At 33.1% G+C, this 8,125-nt stretch overlaps 1 pseudogene; it reads right to left on the reverse strand.

Annotated features, from left to right (window-relative positions):
• Positions 1-4,946: 4,946 nt before the first annotated feature.
• Positions 4,947-5,640, reverse strand: LOC143236589 (uroporphyrinogen decarboxylase pseudogene; annotated as a pseudogene).
• Between the last annotated feature and the right edge of the window lie 2,485 nt (positions 5,641-8,125).

The following is an 8,125-nucleotide window of genomic DNA, read 5'->3' on the forward strand; positions in this document are numbered from 1 at the left end:
AGACCTTTGTTAAGATTAAACGCGCACACACACAGATTCACTCCGAATTGTCGTAACAGATTGACTAATGTATGGTTTAGCACATTCTTCACTCAAAGCCACCTATGGAATAACTGCGCATAGCAGTTCCAGGTTTTAAACTTATAAGATAGAAGTTAATTACTCAATAAGACCATTGTCCTTTTTAACCTACTCCAGAGCAACATCCTGCCCATTTAACAGTTTCAATAGGTAAAAACATAGAAATTATTCGATATGACCTAATATGTTGTCTTCCCTCCTGAAGTTAACAGCCAAGAACAAGTCCATAATTTGAGGGATAAGTAATGTAATAAATATACGAATTGAGCACAGTCAATAAGGACCAATTTGCTCAGAGCACGTTGTATTACCAACAGTTATATAACAGTCTAGAAAAAATTACGTTATCATGCCTACATAGTTGTGAGCCGCTGTTACTTGTGTCTTTCATTGATTTGTTGTTACTTTAAGGAATGTTTTTGCTGTGAAAAGAAAAGAGGAAGGATTTTAACTGATTAACGCGATTTAAATATTCAAACATTTTCTTTTCTTATACGGATATTATTTTTTCAAGCTATTTTGTATTCGTGTCTTACCTCACTAACATTGTTGAACAAAGCAAGTTAGCAATTTATATACGAATTTTAGTTAAGAAGATAGACTAAATAGCAAAAATTACTACAAAGTGTATAAATATATATATATATATATATATATTGTATTAATAGTTCCAGGAGTTTTCGTCACCCATATGAAAAATTACGAAACATTGATTTCGCTCACTGGGATCCTTGATCCCAGTGAGCGAAATTTTAGAAATAGATAGCGTCAGTGTTAACCAAAAAAAATATCATAGAAATCAACAATATGATAATAAAAACCAAGAAAATACGCTTCACAACCCTGTCTCTTGTAAATCGGAAAGAGAAATGAATACATGCAAAGAACATAAAATGGATTTTTCATTATAAATAATAATTTGTGTATTTATATATGTTATGTTTCTTGTTTAAAATTGTAAAATAATAAATTAAGAACAGTTTAAATTATATTGTTTATTGTATTAAATGTATTGCAAAATTTTTTATTGGATTTTATTGTTCAAATGATGAAATAACACCAACAGAATTCAAGACAGACAATACAAAATTTTGTATTGGATTTTATTGTTCAAATGATGAAACAACACCAACAGAATTCAAGACAAATTTGTTACAGAGGAATCAATCCAGAAAGAGATATAATTTTATGAACAAAGCTTCACTGAATATAATCAATATATAATTAATACAATCAGTTTAAATCAGTAATTTATCAGTTAATTAACTTTTCTGACCATTCAATTAAATCATCCTGAAAAAGGATGATACTGTAGAATAATTGAAACGAACTCTTAGATATTAAATTAACGCAATAATGATTTTCGGTAACATTATTACAATAAAATAATCTGGAAATATTTCTTTTAACAATTTATTAATTTTCTCACAACGTAGATTGTGCAGTATACCTACACACAATGACACTATATTCACATAGCATTTTCGAAAACATTAGTCAATCTCGGTTGTGTCATCTTCTAAACCAAATTAGAATAATTTAAAAATAATTAAAGCCAGTCGTTATCATTCATACACTTTTCAAGGTTTTTATCTGAACTCTTATGTACTGCTTTTTCAACGTCTGAAGATAACCCATTCCAAAGGCCAACCAAACTCTTAAATAATTAAAACTGCCTTAGCTGAAGATGATTCCTACCAGTCCATAAGTTATACCTGTGTCCCCTAGTTTTACTATTTTCGTTGGCAAATATGGAAAAAAACAAACGATTATGCATCGGTATCTCCACGTATGACAAAACAATATTTTCTTTTCTTTTAGTGTGCTTTAAAAAAGTCTGTACTCTTAATTTTTAAATTTACAATCAATCTTTCTCATATATCCTTTCTCATATTTTCATTTCTTGTTTCAACAACTTTTTAATCTTATGAATCTCGTGTCATACCAGTCAATTCAAATTTCTTAAATTTATGATGATTTTAATAAATATTATATCTTAAACTGTGTGTGAGTCAACCTGTTTATTGTTTCTTTGTAGCTACCCTTTTCATTCTATAAGGAATATGTTTATCTTGAATATTGAAGAATTTACCTTTAAAGAGTTTATACATGTGATCAGTGTCGCTATATAACTCAGTTGACCAATTCAGAACAGATTATTCTTGTTGCATCCTTTTAATTTTTATTTTAAATTATGACCCATATATCGTTCTTATTTATCTCTATTTGCAACAGAACATTTCACCTGATAGAGCACTTATCATACGCATCCATACGTTCTCCAATTTCCATAATCATTTCTGTATATGAAGTTAACAATAAATTTAACATACCATTGTTTCAGTAGGTTCCTTGACTAGTTCCTTATGAAACTCAACAGTTTTTAAAAGCATTTCTCCCTCATGGTTTGACTTTAATATTACCCAATACATATGTTCCATCATGGTTTGGCTTTAATATTACCCAATACATATGTTCCATCATGGTTTGACTTTAATATTACCCAATACATATGTTCCATCATGGTTTGACTTTAATATTACCCAATACATATGTTCCATCATGGTTTGACTTTATATTACCCAATATATATGTTCCATCATGGTTTGACTTTAATATTACCCAATATATATGTTCCCTCATGGTTTGACTTTAATATTACCTAATACATATGTTCCCTCATGGTTTCATTAAGAGCTGAAATCTTAATCTGATTCTAAAGATTCTCACTAACTTCATCAGTGCAATTGTGGTTTTTAAGAAATTCCCACTAAAAGGCCTTTCTTTTATATCCACTAATAACAACCAAAATCAATTTTATCTTCACACTGATATCCTTAATTTGACCATATATTACCATTAGGCATATCTTTTAAAAAATGCACTTTATTGTTGAATGAAAAGCGTCGTATGCAACAGACATGTCGAAATTGAAGTGGTTTGAATATTATTGCTATACATTATTCTAATTGTTGAAAGTTTTCATGGGACTAGATGTAGTGTTATAAATATAATATGTTTAACATTTATTTCACACGATAAGTACATTAATATAATCTCTCATTCCCAGCTTGATGCATAAGTTTGTGTCTTCTTGCTGAACGTGATGTTGATATTTGTAGCGGTTGATACGTCTGCAGTCTTAATGAGCGTGGGTTGAGCTTGGCAGGATGCTGTCTTCTTTGGTTTGAGTCGCTGCTGAAAGGTAACGTCTACGTAGGTCGGAGAATCATTGTCTTTCTTCTTAGCATTAATTAAAGTATTCCTGCTTGCATCAGAGATAATTGGCATACATGAAGATAAGAAGCTTACTGGAATAGAAGTACTATGATTGACGGACTTGACATTTTGAAGATTAGTTGATCGATGTTGGGGGCGTTCGGCACTAAAATGAAAATACTGTAGGATACATCCGTGTTTAAGTATAAAATCAGCTACCTGTTTGTCTTCGGTCACAACTTTAACAAAGTTAGTTGGCAATGCCGTGGTCTTGGAATGAATTCTGTGAGCAGCATAGAGTTAAGACAAATGAACGTTCTTAATAAATATCGAATACAAGCAACGTGAACTTCAGGCAGGAGAGCATTGAACGTTAATATCTACTTTCCATGGTTTACATACATATGCATGGTCCTGGAGTGTTGAAAGCTGCAGTAACATGTCTCCTCGCTGAAGAATTTTGGTTTTTCTAGGGTCAACTGAGACGCTAGGATTGAACTGATCGATGAAGACAACATGGCAGCGATGACTTCTCACGTCTAAACACTTCAGCTACTTGTCGAAGAATGAAACGAGGTTATTGATGTCAATTCGTCTCTGCATTTATACGCTTCTAACGGTAAACTAACACGTTATGTGATTAGTCTTATTCTTGATAGGTACAAAACTACAGAATGGAATACACAGGAATACTTCGTACAGGGCGGTTAATGCGTGGGAAACACAACCGCATTGATTGAATCAGCATTGAACGGGGAATAGTTTCAACAGGAAAAATAACGATACGTGGGTATCATAAGGGATTTTTTCATAGTAGAAATAATTAAGCCTGATTAGTTAGAAAAACACAAATAGTTATGAGGTAAAATAAAAGCGATATTAATTTGTAAACTTTTGAATTTTTTGTCATTTTGAAAAATTAAAAAATTTAAAATGTTACTGATTAAAGAAAATCTATCTCTTCTTGGTTGCACCATTTTCTTTTTCTTTATTTCAATTCTCGGTAACATCGAATGACATTTTATAACCGCACTCCAGGTCTGAATCATGATTCATAATTAAGTATATAGCAGTTTCCACTGCCCGAAACATTGTTTCAAGTTCCAGTAAGATAAATTATTCTTCCTGCTCTTCACTAGCACCTTCGTTACCATCTGGACTTTCTTCTTCTTCCTGATATGCCCGATCTTGGTCTAAATTAAAGAGCGTATCATTGTCGAGAGTTTGAGAATGTGTGTAAATGCACTCTCAAACATTGGTCACGACCAAAGACTCGAAATAAATAATGTGTCCAATTTTGATGACGTCTTCGGAAACATCTCTAATTTCGGACTCAAAGCCGAAGGAATGACTTGCGCCATCAGGCAAAACGTTCTTCCACGTCGCTCTCGTGTTACTCTTGCTAACTTGGAACCAAACTACGATGATGCTTTCGATAGCACTTCTGATCTTGTAATTTTTCCACAATTCAGTCATAAATAGTGCAGCTTCTCTAGTTGTAGCCTTTCTCGCTTGAGAAAATGTTCGCTTAAAATAATAAGCTTTAAACGTCGCTATGACACCTTGATCCGTTGGTTGCAGTGGACATGTTCTATTGAATGGAAAAAAGTGAATTTTGAGATTTTAGTAAAAGTCACAATGTCCCGTTAGACGGCTTGGTGCATTACCTAATAAAAACAAAGCTTTAAAGTCCAAGTTGTTTGTTTTCTTTGCAGTAATGTTCAGCTGTTGGACAAAATTAGCTTTTTCACCAGTCATCAAATAAAGTTTTGGTAATTCATAGTTGTATCACAGTCCACACTTGCCACTCATACAGCCTACGTTTGGCTTTAGACATGGTTTTTGTTCCCCCACCTTCAATCATGTATCCCATAAGTGTCCAAGGAGCTCCACAAAATCCCAGAAGGGGAACTCTACCCTCAAGCCAATGCCTGGTTAAGGTAATAGTATCAAAAACATAACCAAGTTCTTTCTTCATATTTGGAGTTTCTTGTAATAGAGACAAGTCATCTGGTTTCTTTCATGGTTTGGGGAAATGTGGGCCTACACCAGGAAGCATATCGACTGCCATGCCTAGTGCTTGTGGTATGACTAAAATATCAGAGAATATTATGGCTGCATCGAGGTTAAAACGATTTATTGGTTGTAATGTGACCTGGCAAGCAAGTTCAGGGGTCATGCAAAGTTAAAAAAAAAACTGAAATCTTTTCTTATTTCACGAAATTCTGGCAAGTACCGTCCTGCTTGTCTCAGTACCCAAACTGGAGTGAACTCCGTCCTCTGACCACGAGCTACCCGCAATATGGCATCATTCAGGAGGGAAGAGAAGTTCTGGGCCATCTTTTCAAAAATATCATGCAATGTTTAAAATTTCATGATTATATGTGAAGAAAAACAAAACAATAAATACTTGTAATGAATGTATAGCATTGAAGGAAATGACCAAAATGTTTGTGTTTCATATAGCAAAGCCACAAAGGGCTATCTGCTGAGTCCACATATCTGTAATGTGTAAAGATACTACTACAGAACAGGTAATAAGTACATTACAACTGTGAATAAAGTTTAACTTACAAAAATCTCAGCTTTAAACTGACTATTTCTATTGGTTTCATATAGTTATAGGAACTTGATCAAGTCCTTCACAATGTAGTCTGGACTTTACACTTTCTCTCATGTTATTAATATATAGAAGAGCAAATTTCTCAGAGTTGTGGACCAAGAAAGTCAGCATTAGATTCAAACACCTACAACGTCTGGGCACCAGCTTCAACCTGACTAACGAGGTAGTCAACAGACACAATGTAGTCTGGATTTTACACTCTCTCTTATACTATTAATATATAGAAGAGCAAATTTCTCAGAGTTGTGGACCAAGAAAGTCAGCAATAGATTCAAACACCTACAACGTCTGGGCACCAGCTTCAACCTGACTAACGAGGTAGTCAACAGACACAATGTAGTCTGGATTTTACACTCTCTCTTATACTATTAATATATAGAAGAGCAAATATCTCAAAGAGTTGTGGACCAAGGAAGTCAGCATTAGATTCAAACACCTACAACAGGTTAAGGTAATAGCATCAAAAACATAACCAAGTTCTTTCTTCATATTTGGAGTCTCGTTTTATAGAGACAAGTCATCTGGTTTCTCTAATGGTTTGGGGAAATGTGACTCTCCATAGGCCACCAAACTATTTATTTACAACACTGGGTAGCAATCAGTTACAGTGTGCACTTACTGTTACTCTGAGGATAACAAAAATTAGTATACATGTGCTGTTAGTATGAAAAGTAATAATAACTCTGCTTTCTTCCAATGTTCTACCCAATAAGCCAACATATTCTACACAGCTACAGATATTACTTGTTTAACAAAGTTTTTATGCACTACCTAATTAAATGCTTTCTATAAATCAAGATACACCACATTCATATCTATACCCTTCCCTACATGTTGTACCCTCTTCAAAGAATGTCAAATCTCAGTAAGGTAAGATTTTGCCCAAGTGAAACCATCTTGACTATTCTTTAAAGTTCAAGTGACTTTACAAAAATTATTTCAATAGACTTCCAAAACTTTCCCACAACTGATGTAAGACTAATGGGTCTATAATTAGTAAGGCAGTTTTTATCGCTTCCTATTAAAAAGAAAAGTAACATTAGCTGACAACAAGAACAAAGTTATGAATGGTTCACATATCCAATCCTCAACTTACTTTCAAAGCCCTGGAGTAGGTAACATCGAGACAAGCTTTTTACTTATTCAAAGGTCTTTGTTTTTTATCTTAAATAGCTCAGAATTAATGTTATGTTGTTCTATCTAGCTTCTATCTAGCAACTGTTCAGGTTGAGGAATATTGTTTAAATTTGATTAGTAAAATTGAAGAAGTAGAATTTAATAAGATAGCTATCCAATAACACTGGCTGTGAACCTTAGCTTCATAATAGTTGCATTGGTTTTAATAACAGGTTTTACATAATTCTACTATCCAGGGACAATAAACAAAATTCATGTTTTGCTATCATATGAAGACTTTTTACAACTCGGAAACAAAAGTTAGTCTTACTTTGATCAAACTTACAATAAATTTACCAAACAGATATATGTCTGGGTCATTTTACACAATCTTTTGTTGCCATATAATCAAACAAGTATTGAAAAGAACAATATCAAGTGTTCACACAAATATTATCCACTAATGACACATCATGTTGTCTGTTAACTTGTATACAAGTGGTGTGTTTATAATGGGTTCTAGAATAAGATCTCATGTTGTGTTTGATTTAGAGAAATCTATAGTAAGCGGTTATCAACATTTTAAGCATAAAAAAATGTGACCCAATTTTAATTAAATGGTTCACTTATGTAAGAGCACGTACAACATTTTGTGACAACTCTGTAAAGATGGACATCAAGTGTACACATATCACTGTAGAACATTTTAAGACAATAAAACTATTGCAGTTGTAACACCTTTCAAAGGCCATACTTCAATACTAATGTTTTGCTAGCCCTTAATATATTTGAATAAATTCTCACAATTTACTTTAATGTTTTCAGTCAACATTGTTTCATACCTTTCCATAATCTCTCATCCAACCAACTACACTGACCTTCTATAAACCTCCAAGTTTCTCCAAGACTCAAGTGAATTTAAGTTTTTTATATTTATAATGGTGTGTGTTTTTTTCTGGTAGTCACTTGTTTTGTCTATAGGAAACATGCCTATCTTGAACATTCAACTAACCACTATCTTCAACTCAACTGCCCAATTCAAAGCACACAATTCTTGCATCATCTCTTCAAAAATTTGTGTTTTTT

The sequence above is a fragment of the Tachypleus tridentatus genome, chromosome 13 (genome assembly GCF_004210375.1).
Source record: "Tachypleus tridentatus isolate NWPU-2018 chromosome 13, ASM421037v1, whole genome shotgun sequence".
Taxonomy (NCBI): Eukaryota; Metazoa; Arthropoda; class Merostomata; order Xiphosura; family Limulidae; genus Tachypleus; species Tachypleus tridentatus.